This window comes from Felis catus, chromosome A3 (genome assembly GCF_018350175.1).
Source record: "Felis catus isolate Fca126 chromosome A3, F.catus_Fca126_mat1.0, whole genome shotgun sequence".
NCBI classification, from domain to species: Eukaryota; Metazoa; Chordata; class Mammalia; order Carnivora; family Felidae; genus Felis; species Felis catus.
The window spans coordinates 98,171,946-98,186,433 of NC_058370.1; the positions used below are offsets into that span (position 1 = coordinate 98,171,946).

The following is a 14,488-nucleotide window of genomic DNA, read 5'->3' on the forward strand; positions in this document are numbered from 1 at the left end:
AGAATAATTCTTATTGCTGTACATCCTTGTCATCACTTGTATTATCTGCCTCTTCCATTTTAGCCGTTCCAGTGGGTACACAGTAGTTTTACATTGTGGTTTGAATCTGCATTTTTTTTAAAATTTGATTTATAAAATTGAATCCCTTTTCATAAAAAGAAAAAAATAAAAGAAACCTAACCTCAAAGCCAAACAGAACACTCTGTTATGATTATTGACATGATTATGCATGTTTGTCTCCTTTTCCTTCTAAGGCTATAGTAAAATAATGCAAAAAATTAAAAGGTGCAAATCCACCAAGATATGAAAACAAGATGGGGGTCATCAGCTACTAAGCGATTCAACAAATTTCCACATCAGGACAGAATAAATGGAGACATTTTGATAAATCAAAGGAGAGGAAGCCGTATCCTTGAGCATGTGATATGATACATCAGAGCCAATGGGAGAAGTCAGCCCAACAGAAACCTGAGAAAATTCTCAAGTGCCAGGTCCCAAAGGGTGGCTGAACACAAGACCTGGGATAGGAAGGAGAGTGATTACTTAAAGGTCTTGTATGCAGTAGTTGTCCCTTAGCCAGTCTTTTTCTTCACCTGGATGGGCTTCTATTTTTTTTTTTCAACGTTTTTATTTATTTTTGGGACAGAGAGAGACAGAGCATGAACGGGGGAGGGGCAGAGAGAGAGGGAGACACAGAATCGGAAACAGGCTCCAGGCTCTGAGCCATCAGCCCAGAGCCTGACGCGGGGCTGGAACTCACGGACCGTGAGATCGTGACCTGGCTGAAGTCGGACGCTTAACCGACTGCGCCACCCAGGCGCCCCCGCCCTGGATGGGCTTCTAGGCAAGTATACCTGAGGTGAAATCTCCCATTTAAAAAAACTCTTAACAAACTCTAGAGACCTCTGTTATCATTTAATAGATTTATTTTGAAACACACACACATGCATGTACATACACATTGGTGGACACATATTCATATCCAATCAGAAAACAAAAAAGAAGATATTTTAGGACTTCATGAGGGATAAAATATAAAGAGCATGAAAAATATTACCTACCCTGGAGGAAACAAATGATTTGAGTGAAATTAACTTCATAATTATCCCAATAAATATATTCTAAGAGAATCATGAAAACACAGCATCCATACAAAAATAATTCTATAGGAAAGAATAACATAAGGCTTTTGGAAACTTAAACTCTGATGTCCAAAATGGAAGAAAATTAGTAGAATCAGAATAAAGTTGGTATTTGAGATATAAATATTTGGAGGCTATGGGAAAAGTATAAGTGAAAAAAAGTAATTTTCTTTTATAGATATTATCTCAGTGATTAAATCAATAGGTAACATGGACATAATGGATATAACAGTAACTACCAGAAGAAATGGCTATTCTATAGAGAAACTGGAAGTGTTGCTTTTCATTGAAAGCCTTTTTGAACTATTCAGTGTTTTAAATAAGCACAATATATTGTTTTCATTTTAAAAACAAAAAATCATATACAAAACTTAATAGCATTTCTTTAGATATCTATATAGTACATCATAATTTAGGTTCTGAGATAAGAATCGAAACAGTGATTGACCTCTAACGTGAATCAAATTTACACCAATTTTAATTTTCTGGTGGTTTGTTTGTTTAAGTACCTAAAAGTCATGACTATGAATTTAAGACTATATAACTGAGCTGGGTAATAGAGTTTATATTAACAGTATGTCACAGAAGCTGTTGTTATAACTGAATTGTTGAATTCATTCAATTTCTTCCCATCCAGCAATCTTTCTTAAACTTGTAGGATAGATCTATTTCCTGCCATTACAATGAGGTGTAGAAACAAAAGAGAGAGGGACATATATGGTTCCTGTTTCCTCTCCGTCTGAGAGATAAGAGGAAAAAATGATAGTTTTCCATATACCAGAATGAAGTAACTGAAACATGATATAGCTCTAAGAAAACTCTGCTAAAGAAGAGAAATTGTGTTCCAGTCAGGAGAAGGGTAAACTTTTCATTCGTTTCCCAACAGCAAAGAAGACAGCTGCCAAATATTGTTCCCTAAGACCAAGAATGAGAGTTTCTAGATCAAGCCCAGCTTTCTCTTTGCACTGAAAATTAGATTTCCAACAGATTTTGTATACTGTTATTTTGCTTCACCAGTTTACTGTGATATTTTAAAATATACTGATTGGAAGCATTTTAGCACATCTAACATGTAGACAATAATAGTAAAAAAGAGAGACGAAAAAAATACATTAAAAATAACATTAAGTTCATCTGAAATGTATTTTTCATTTTTCATTTAAAGTTAATAATAAAAATAAGTGTGATGTGTGGATATCCTTGCCCAAAGTTATCTGCATAAAAACAAACCAAGTTGAGGGGCACCTGGGTTGCTCAGTCCGTTAAGCATCTGACTTTGGTTCAGGTCATGATCTTGCAGTTCATGGGTTCAGGCCCCACATTGGGCTCTGTGCTGACAGCTCAGAGCCTGGAGCCTGCTTCAGAGTCTGTGTCTCCCACTGTCTCTGCCATTCCCCTACTCATGCTCCCTCTCTCTGTCTCTCTCCCAAAAATAAAAATTTTAAAAAGTTTTAAAAAAACAAAAACCAAGTTGAGCAAAAAATGTAAAAACCCTAAGAGAAGTGTGCATTAAGATAATCAAAGTCATTAGATCTGTATCAGATCAGTTAGACTAACTGGACAGACAGGGAAATGTGTAATTTTGTTATTTATGTGGTCCTCTCCAAAGAACATGGAAATTTCCAGCTAAATAAGAAATGTATGGAATACCTACCCCATGGCCTACATGTTTTCTGATATTATAGAATTATGAAAACAGCTAGCAGAGGCTTCTTTAGGGCCTGTCTTATCAGATTTATTCTCTTACTAATTCATTTATTTGACTATTTAAACAACAAGTAGTTATACGGATCATCCTCTATGCCGGGAACTGTGCTAAGCAATCAGAAGATAGATGTGTTCAGTCAACATTGATTGAGTTTCAAACACTGCTTTTATCATTCTGGGGAGACAAAGAGAAGTATGAATATCCTTTGTTCCCAGTCCAGTAAGCATTCCATATAGGCTTGCAATGGCCAGTTTGTGTTGCATGAATTCATATCAACTCGTTTAGGGATCACTGTATGTTAGACTTTGTGTCTGGGCCTGTCAGGTACCTAAAGATGACCCATGATACTTTCCAAAATGTCTTCCATCTTATCTCTTTCACAAAGATGCTTACCAAAAATGTTTAAATATATTCAAGTCCTTCCCATTTCAAATCAAAGTTAAACAAGGAAAAGATGAAACAACCAAAGAAACATACCACTTTCACAGCTCTGCCTTATTTGCGGGGGAGTAGGGTTAAGGCTGGTAATATTTCTTCTCTCGAAGCCAAAATTGTAAAAATATATATATATTTTCTAGACTTAGTCCATTTTTTTCTTCTCTTACTTGCTATTCCTTACTCAGTCTACCATCATTCCCCTTTGGCTCTGGTCATGAGGAACACAAGTACTCCTACCAAAGTCATTAGTTAACTATATGTGGCTAAACCCAAAGTGCATATGTTGCTTTCCTCCTAACTTATCAAAATGCCTGAAATATGTCTCATTATCTATTTCTTAAAATTTTCTTCCTTTAACTTCCATGACAGTGTAGCCTCTTCTTCCACTCGTGAGGCATTTCTTGTTCTGTGTTTTCTTCTTTTTTTTTTAATTTTGGAGAAAAAGCATGAGTAGGGGAGAGGGGCAGAGAGAAGAGAAGAGAAGAGAAGAGAAGAGAAGAGAAGAGAAGAGAAGAGAAGAGAAGAGAAGAGAAAATCTTAAGCAGGCTCCACACTCAGCATGGAGCCCAACGTGGGACTCTATCCCAGGAGCCTGTGAGGATGACCTGAGCCAAAATCAAGACTCAAACACTGAACCAGCTGAGCCACCCAGGCACCCTGTGTTTCATTATTCTTCACCATGATGTTGAGTAATGGAATGTCTAAGCCTCCTCTCCGGGACTCCATCTTTTTTTTCCCACCCTTATTTTTCTCCCTACTCCATATTGTCTATGCCTGTGGTGCAGATTACTCAGTGATAATAACTTCTAAACTATTATTCCCTGCACAAACCTTTTTCCAACCTGAAGAGTCATGTATATAACCTGATAAAATATTTTTTCAGACATTTTAAGAAAACTTCCAAAAGGAAAAGGCCCCAAACTGAATTCATACTTTCCTATAAGCTTTGCTTCTCTCTGTCCATCTTTGTAAGAGGCACCAATATTCAACTAATTGCCAAAACTGGAAATGTGAATATCCTTGAAACTTCTTTTTCCCTCCCTACTTGCACATAACACATAACAAAGGCCTATTGATTTTGTCTCATAAAACTACTTTGAACCTGACCACATCTTATCCATTGAGACCACTTTTATATGTGGTAATAACTATATTACTGTTCTCGTCATCCAATTCCATCTTGTTGAAATTTATTATCCATTTTGTAGCCAGAGGGGGCAAATGCATATGGAAATTTTATTGTAGTTTCCCTGCTTAAAATATTTAAATAGTGTCTCAAGCTCCTAAACAAAGCCTACAACTTTGCTGTATGAATCTTGGTGATCATGGGAAGCTTGTCAAATATCTGTAAGCTGCTTTATTTATCATCTCTCTATGAACTTCACACATCCAATAAGTAATTACTGAGTTTCTGATACATGAAAGACACTGTACTATGCACTAAAACACCGCTGAAAAAGACAGCATGTAAAAACTGTCATGAAAATTATATTCTCAGGTGGGAAGACGTAGTGGTGCTGGTAGAGATGTCACTTTTGCAATCGTGATAGAGGACAATGCTATGGAAATGGAATCACTTTACTTGCTGTCATGAGACATCAGCTCCAAATATAAGTGTGGTTCCTCAGAACTAAGGAGAATACACTGAGTCAACTGTGAAATGAGAATTCCCTTTAGGTCTAGGCAAAGGCTTATTACTTAAGTGACCTCTATAGATTCTCCATTCCTTGGGGGCCAGTTTAGCTTCTGCAAAATAAGATGTACTTCCCAGTGAAATTGAGGTGGCACCAAGCTAGTTTTTCCCCATGTTCCTAGAAAGAGAAAGCAAATAAGACAACATAATTTTAAAGAGAGGGAGTTTGAAGAACCAGATTCTAAAATGGATGGGCCCTACAGACAAAACACTATTTAATAAGTTTCTTTTTACACTCAAACTCTGTATTGTAATGCCCCAATCTTTTTAATCTTACAATCATAAGTCTAAGAGCTCTTCCTTGCAAACACATTCATACACAGAGAAAGAGAGAAAGAGGTGGGGGAGGAGGAGAGTGAGGAGGAAGAACAGGAGAAGTAGGAGTAAAATATTAAATACAAATATAAGAAAGATGGGAAGAAAATCATCAATCAGTATGGAGGCAAGCCCACACATGGAAATCTAGGAGAAAAAGGAAATCAGTATAATTGGAGTAGAGATGAAGAGATTTTGTTAGACATAAAGATTGACTTGTACTTAGGGAGCTTATCATTATTATTCTGAATGGCACATAGGAAATATGGATTTTATTCAAAAGGCAATTATGAGGTTTATAGATTTTTTAAAAGAATGTAATAAGATAAAATCTAGGAAAACTGTTTAAAGCTCAGAGAATTAATATTTATATTAGGAGAGCCAATTGAAATTTATTTGGTTCCATTAGGGAAGCCAAGAGGCAAAGTTTCAAATTAGAAGATGATTTTGTAAGTAGCAGAGTTAGAAATACTAAAGCATTCTATCAGTCTGTTCTTGTCATAGTTTTTCAATTTTACTGCTGGCTGCACCAGCCTTCCTTCCCCAAGCAGATCTTGAAAAAGACTTCTCAGTTTCACCACCTCTACCTTACTTTCCTTCTTGCTCTTTGTATCCTGGACATCTCCATAGTTGTATTTTAATCAAGGAATTCTCCTCCTATTTTTACTAATCAGTGGGCTTTTTCAATGCCTGACTCAAGCCACATTTCCTCATAGAATATTTTGACTAGCTTCAATTTGAATATTACCCTTGAGGTGTTTTGTGTTTGTTCTTGCTTCTGCTTTAATTATTTTATACCTTCTCCTTATGTTCACTTCTCCATAGCAACTCTTACAGCGCTGGACACAGAAGAGTCACATAGCCTTGCAGTAAATGATGCACAAGTGATCTTGTTTCCAAATTGACCATTTATTTCACTATGTTTGGGACACTGTATGATGTCCAAAAGAATAGATGTTGTCAGGATCTTTGAGGAATTTAAGATAGGGTTTCATGAATAAATGAATCAGGAAGCAAAGAAAGGAACAATGAGGAAGCTTATTGCATTGTGTAAATCTCTTCCTGGGGGTAAATTAGACTCTAAGAAATGCTCGGAAACTTTATTTTCTATTTAGTAACATAAAGAAATTGCATAGATGCCTGTGAGTCTGCCATGATATTGTTTCCTTACACACTTTAAAATACCAAAGAGAAGTTTTGTTTTCAATCTATAGTATTCAAAGACGAAATTTTAAAAATACTGTTTGTTTCTTTGTTTGCTTATTTATAGCACTGGAGCCTCTGTTCCTCCCTTTATCTCTGTTTTCATAGTATTTAATGCACTCACATTTTAAAGATACATCATTTCTTATATATCCTGGTAGAGGCTAAAAGAGGACTAAATTATAGGACCAGGACTGTTAATTAATAAGTACTTGTTTCTTAACATTTTCATTGACTAACAGCTGAAATACCATCCTACCCTATTTGTTTCGTTTATCTGCCATACATTTTAAGGCCCACCCTTCCCTCTGTACTTCTTCTGCCTTGCAAAAGGACAAGCTAAAAAGAAAACCCAAATGCCCTAGAAGTTCAAAATATGCAAGACCCTGCTTTCTCATGAGAACTAGCACTCCAGCCCCACAACCCTAATTACCATCATTACAGAGCATTAGAATGTATTATTACAGTACATCACATTATAAGCATTGTAAGTCCCAAACCAGATTTTGGCTGGAGATTCATAACATTTCTGTGGAGTGACTACAACATGACGTTTCTCAATTTTTAGACCTTTCTTTAAGAATGCTTATTTAAAACTTTTTCTTAAGATAGATCTATGAGATTTATAATCAGGTTTGTTTTAACTTTCTTTTAAAAAATCAAAGAGAATGAAAAATAATTTCACAGGATATAGAATTATTATATGTCAATTATATTCCCTCAGTAGCTGAGGGTATTATTATGCTTTCTTCTGATAGGCTTTCTTTCTGCTGAGCATTTAGCTTTCATATAATTACCGTTCTTTTTAGATATATTTTATCTCAGGCTATTTTTTATAATTATCTTGGTGTCGTTGGTTTTCTATAGTTACATTAACTTTTTTCTTAGAGAGAGAGAGAGAGAGAGAGAGAGAGAGAGAGAGAGAGAGAGAGAGTGTGTGTGTGTGTGTGTGTGTGTGTGTGTGTGTGTGTGTAATTTTGCTTTGGATGCATTAAACTTACTGAAGTAGAAATTTGGCTATTGCATTCATCCAGACATTTCCCAGATATTATTTCTCCAAATATTGCTTATGCCCATTTTTTGTCTATTGTCTCTTTTTTGGGACACAAATTACATGTATGCTGGACCTTTTTATTATATACTCTATATTTTAAATGACTGTTAAAATATGTGCATATGTGTATATATCTTTGCTTCATTCCATGTAATAGCTTACTGTCTTAGTACAAATGTCCAGGTCACTAATTTCCTCAGCTGTGACAAATCTGAAATTTAAGCTCAATGTTTTATTTTTACATAACTTATTTTTTAATCCTAAAATTTATTTAATTTATTTTCAATTCTGTCAGATTTGTTAGTGTTTTACACCTTTATCATACTTTCATTTTATTTTCTATTTCCTTAAATATATAAAACCTGTTTGTATTATACTCTATAACTACAGTATTCAGCTTAGTTTTTTTGTTTTGTGTGTGCATGTGTGTGTGTGTGTGTGTGTGTGTGTGTGTTGTTGGTTTTTATATTGTTATTGTTGTTTCATTGATGGCTTCTGTTTATGGCTGCAGATCTTCAGGTATTTAGTTGTTTTTGAGTGTGAACCTCTATTCCTTGAATTCTGTTTTGAGAATTATTTGAAATTGTGATTAAGGATATCTTAATCTAATGAGGACTTGCATTTGTTTCTATCAAGTGCCTGTGGACTCTACCAACTGTGAGCTCTTCAATCTCAAAGTATTTTTGGCGGGGGGAGGGGGAGAGTGATACAAACAAATATAAACCTGTGTGAATAGAGACTTAGAAATTCTCCAAGGATGCCTTCTACTCTGACTCAGAACCAAGGCTTAATCACTCGGGCATCCTCCCCATTTCCATAAAATTGGATTTTCTTTCAACTTCACTTATTGAGAGAATTGCTTCTTGAGTTATTTGATTTTATGTGGGGTCCTTCAATCTGAACTCCCATTCTTTTGGGCCTCTCTTTTTGTCCCCCAATAACTTAGTTGTATAACTCATTCAAATTCTGGCTCTAGGCCACCAGGAATTGAATATAAGCCCGAAGGAAATGCTGACCTGACGTCCCTGCTTCCAGTCAGAACTCTCATTTTCTTGTAGTTTCTGTTCTCTCATGAATCCCATTATTTGCCGTGAGCTAAGCCAGGCATTAAGGTTTTCTAAAAAAAATAATAATTTATACTGAAAACTTATGTGTTACTTTATTTGGAATGATTTCTTTAAATAGCCAGTTTGTTCTATGACCAGAAATAGAACTTCCCTTGCCATTGCTTCAAAAAATATTATAGTACCCTCTATCATTGGTGATACAAAAGTATTTTAGAGTACATGAGTTAAGTTTTATATATATGATGAAAATGGTCAATTTGGAAGCAAGATCACTTATGCATCATTTACTGTGAGGCTATGTGAATCTTCTGTGTTTTATTTTTTGAGAAGAGAGAGTGTTAATGGGGAAGTGGCAGAAAGAGAGGAGAGAGGACTGGAAGCAGGCTCCATGTTGACAGCACCAAGCCCGATGGTGGACTAGAACTTGTGAACTCTGAGATCACGACCTGAGCCGAAGTTGGACCCTTTGAAAATCTATTTTTAAATACTCCAGCCCTGTCCTTTCACTTTAAGATGTTCATTGATTGCTTGTTGCCTTTCTTTGAAGTTTAGACCTGTTAGTGTGCCCATGAATTTTTTTTAATAATCTCAATTTTCCTGAGCCTCTATTTTCACTTCTAATTTTTCCCCTCAAAGATCTGCATTCTAGTACAGATTTACTTACAATTATTAAATGTGTTATAGACTGTAAAGCCTTTGGTTTATATTATTCTCTCTACTGAATAATCAAAATCCTTCCTGTTTCTGCCCTAATCAGTTCCGCTCATAATTAAGCTTTTGACCCACTAGGCACTTGAGAAGAGGAATAGTCCCAGCATTCTCTCCGGCAACACTAGCTGTCTCCTTTGATATGTGCAAAAAGCAAACCATGTCATCCTCTGGTGTAGCCTTGCCAGATTACAATGTTATTATTTCTCTTAAGTCCTAATAGGAAGTCCCTGCTTCACAGGTATCATTATAGACTTTAGCATGTGCCTTGTACATGGCAGATAGTCAGTAAATATTTGTAGTATTAAGGGTATATCAAAGATTCTACTTTAATGTAAGAATTATTTGGAAATCATTTATCATTCATAGTAAAAACTAACTTTTTAAATGTTCTGCAAAAAAACAACCAGAAGGTTGTCTTTTTTTTTTTTCTTTGAGGGTTTCTTAATTGAAAATGGATCTACTTAATATAAGGCTAACACAATACTTACTAGGTTTTTTCTGTAGAGTTACAAATCACTTAGTTTTACAATTTTTCTTAATGTTTATTTTTTGAGAGAATGGGAGAGAGAGCATGAGTGGGGAGGGGTGGAGAGAGTAAGACAGAATCTGAAGCAGGCTTCAGGCTCTGATCTGTCAGCACAGAGCTGGACACGGGGCTCAAACTCATGAACTGCGAGATCATGACATGAGCCAAAGTCAGATGCTTAACCAACTGAGCCACCCAGGGGCTGAGGGTAGCCGCTAAGGACTATAACCTTTCCCTTCTATGCAGAAAACAGTTATAATAGAAGGCCTGACTGCTATTCTTTGAAAGTTCTGCTTATAACTTTGCCCCTTAGCTAGCCTTGGGAACTTAGATTTCGGGAGGATTCCCACCATCCCCAGAACTGACAAGAGTGGCTTATTTACTATGTCTAAACTATTTGTATAAACAGTATAAATAATACTGAACACATGATTTATGCTGGATGTCTAGAATTTTTGTAAGTGCTAGGCAGAAACTGCCTACATGACCAGACCCCAACAAAGACCTGGATGCTGAGTTTTAAAAATGCTTCCTTAGACAGATTTCACAAATGCTGTCACAACTTGCCATTGGGGAATTAAGTGCATCCTCAATGACTGAGAACCTTTGGAAATGTGAACCTGGTTTACCCAGGACTTCACCTCGTGTGTTTTCCCTTTGGTAATTTTGCTTTATAGTCAGTCACTACAATAAATCATAGTCAGGAGTTAGACTATATGTTAGATCTATTTAATGAATCACCAAACTTGGGTTGGTCTTGGTGACCCCCAGTGCACCTTCATACCACCTCTTTCTCAATATTTTCCCTCTTCCCTATGTAAATCTGCCTTATGTCTGCTTACCATTCTTTCTTGCCACTTTCTTTCCATTCCCTTATTCTTCTCTCCATAGAAGACAGCATCTGCTAGCTATACACTTTCCTGCAACTTAATTAATTTGCATATTAAATCTTACATTCCACTTTGAAAACTCACTCATTCAATCAGTAAGCATGTAACAGGTATTTCCCATATGCCAGGTCTCATGAAACAGACTTAGTAAGAGAGTCATCTAAACTATTCAGTCATCTAAACCTTACATTCAAATGGAGAAAACAAATTAGCAAGGAGGCAGTTATTTTGTCCTGGCTATATAGTGCATTATGACAAACCACCCCAAAAGCTATTGGTTTAAAGCAACAATTTCATTTTGCTCACATTTTGTAAATCAGAAATGTAGAACGAGCTCAGGTGGGCGATTTGACTGTGTGTGCTTATGTGTGTGCTATGTGATGCACATAGTATAAGATACCGTGTCAGGCCTGGCAGATCCACCTCCACAGTGGCTTCTTCATTCATGTGGCTGGTGTCTCATTGCTCCTTCACCCCCTCTCTGTGCAGGACATCTCGCTCACCATGGATGGCCTCATCATAAATAGGCATTTTAGGTAATAGGCTAATTAATACCTGATGGACCCATAATAATGACAATTCTTATCTGGATACTGGCTTCAAAATGGCAGGAGTCAAAAGCCGCCAGGCCTCATAAGGGTATTCTCATATCTGTTATGGTGTTAATTCTGCCATAATATACTAGTCAAGTCAGTTACTAGTCCTGCCCAGATCCAAGGGGTGGAGATATAGGTTCTACCTCCTCACAGGAATATGGCGAGTCATAGTGCGGAAGAACATACGAGATGGGAGATATTGTGGCAGCCATTTAGGAAAATGAAAACTACTACACATTCTATTGCACAACAAGTACTATACAGATTGAAAGATGACAGTTTGTCAGAAAACCAAACTGCAGCTACTCAGAACAGTGAAGTTCTGTAAAGTTTTTCCTGGAAGGTAAATTGATTTTGAAGGAAGAAAGGGCTTATCCAATGAGGAAGATAGCAGAGGTAAATGTTTCAGACTTAGAACTGAGGTAAAGCCCAGAAGTGAGAAGGAACATTTTATTTTCTAAAAATTCAACAGTTTCCAGGGACGTCTTGGTTAGAAAATAGGTGTCAATGTTGTAGTAAGAGGTAAGGCTAATGCAATGGTAATGGTGTATGTAATGGGCTCTCCACAGGTTCCTAGCACAAGGCTCTACAATCTTCTTCTATAAAGGGCCAGAGAGTAAATATTTTTGGCTTTACAGACCAAGAGGTATAATTAAACACATTGTTTAAGTAACTATATAATTATTTAGAATATAATCAGTGTAAAAATCATTTTAGCTTACAGAAATAAATAGTGGACTGGATTTGCCCCATAGGCTATAATTGTAATTGATGCAGTAGATATTTTGAACTTTATAGGCAATGATTAAAAAAAAGTTTTATTTAGGAAAAACACATATCAGACATGAGGTCTGAAAAGACAAATCTGACAGCACTGTGGGAAGAGAGGCAAAACTAGTGACAGTGAAACTAGTTAGGACTTTCTTGAAGCGATCAGTGGATGTAATAATCTCTGAGCTAAAGAAGTACAGTAAATAGGACTGGTATTTCCTTAGAAATGCCATGAATAAGTAGTATGGAAAAAGAGAGGTTAAGGATAACTCTTTATTCTGTTACTTGTGAAATCAGCCACTACTTGTGAATTTGATGATGCCATTTAAAAAGAAACAAAATAAGCAGAATCAGACCTGTAAATACAGAAAACAAACTGATGGTTACTGGGGCGGGGAGGGAGCGGGGGAATAGGGGGAATGGACGTAATGAATGAAGGGGGAGTGGGAGATACAGGCTTCCAGTTATGGGATGAATAAGTCATGGGAATAAGAGGCAGAGCATAAGGAATGTAGTCACTGAGATTGTATAGCATTGAATGGTGACAGATGGTAGCTACACTTGGGGTAAGTATAGCATAATGTATAAACTTGTCAAATCACTATGTTGTACACCTGAAACTAATATACATTGTGTGTTAACTGCACTGAAGTAAAAATTTAAAAACACAAGAGGGATGCATATAGAAATAATGAATTATGTTTTAAATAGAATTAGTTTAATATAGTAACAATAATTGAAACTATAATCCTAACTGGGCTTTACCAGCTGTGAATATGTAAACCTTGACATTGTTAAACATGAATATTTGTATATAAGAATTTCTTTTTTTAGAATGTCCTTTTGTAGCCTTCTTGTAGTTCTCCCTGGTAGTAGCTTTATTTTTTTCATAGCAATTATTCTTAAACTTCCATTTTTCACATTTAGACAATCCTGTCTTTTAGTGATCAATTTAAACTCTTCCATTTAACATAATGCACTTAAAATGTGGTTAGTTCTATGTGATTTCAGGATGCCTAGATTAGGATTTATAAGGGACCTCATTTTGTTTCATATATCTTTCATCTTTGACTTTTTGAAAAGATTTTAGCTAAATGGCTCAAATCATGATTAGTTCCAGATTGCAAATAATTGTCCCCAATTACTTTCTAAAAATGCTCTGTGTGACTCAAAATAGCAGGAATCTCAGAGTTTACAGTAGCTCTTTCTCTTAAAGAAAAGATAAGAATTTGTTAAAAAATAAATGCATCACTTGCCTGGTAAAGAAACATCTAGCTCCTCGCGGTGTCAAATCTCCTAAGTCTAATATCCCTATATGAGTTGTAGGGAGATCCTATCAAATTAATACTGATATTAATTTCAACAAATACTGATAAGTAAACTTCTCTATTAGCTTTACCACATCATCGTAAATAATTTCACGGCGTCAACCTTATATATTAAGTTTTTGGTTTGTTTGTTTATAGCTGCTATTCGTAATGTAATGCATGTTATACGTTATCCTCACATCATCCTTGAAAAAAAAAACACAAAGCAGGTAGAAATTTATGATACAGAAGTTGTAATTAACTCACCGAACCTATAGGCCCTGCATATATTCCCTTTGATCTTTAGACTTGCAAGTTGATAACCAAAGGCCATTCATTCCTTCTTTGGCGCTGAAGTATATTCTGAGTTTAAAGATCGGAGCTTACTCACATGGAAGAAAATGAGCCAAATATTGGAGAATACGAAGTAAATACATATCTGTAGCCTAAGTATAATTTTCATAGACCAGTGCAATTTCCCATAATGAAATGATCTTTTCCCTTTTTTTGCAACACTTGGAGCAATCACCTTCACTAGTAGTTGTTGGGTGGAAGACCGTGTATCATTGGAGCAGTTAATTGATGCAATGAAAAATAGATTTGACCTATTTTTCTCAATGAAACTAAATGGAGATACTAAAAGTGCTGAACTAATCAAATAATTGTTTTAGAACTCTTGAGGAAGTCGGTAATTTATTTATTTTTATAGTCAGGACTAGACTAGTATGAGATTTGTTTTACAGTATTAAGCATATTGATCTATTAAATTTCTGTAGTAAGACATAGTCGATGTAAGAATATCAAGGATCATATAAGAAATCATGTTTCAGAATTATATTTATCTTTCAATTTTTATTGGCTACTTATTATGTTATTAGTCATCACCCATATCAAATTTTGTCACTTTTTCCTTTGGATCATTGCTAATTGATATTTCTTGTCTCCCTTTCATTTAGTTGGGACAATGTAGTGTGTCCTATTAACAAAATGTTCCTCTGGAATGAAGTGATTAAAAGCAGACCTACCTTCTCCTCTAGAAAGGCTATATGTATAGTATTAAGGGAAAG

The 14,488-nt window shown here is 35.8% G+C and overlaps 1 protein-coding gene across 4 annotated transcripts in view; it reads left to right on the forward strand.

The window, feature by feature from the left end:
• LOC101083672 (ADP-ribosylation factor-like protein 5A) overlaps positions 1–14,488 on the forward strand; it is a 761,586-nt gene that overhangs the window by 297,446 nt on the left and 449,652 nt on the right. The gene's annotated exons all lie outside the window — the stretch shown is intronic.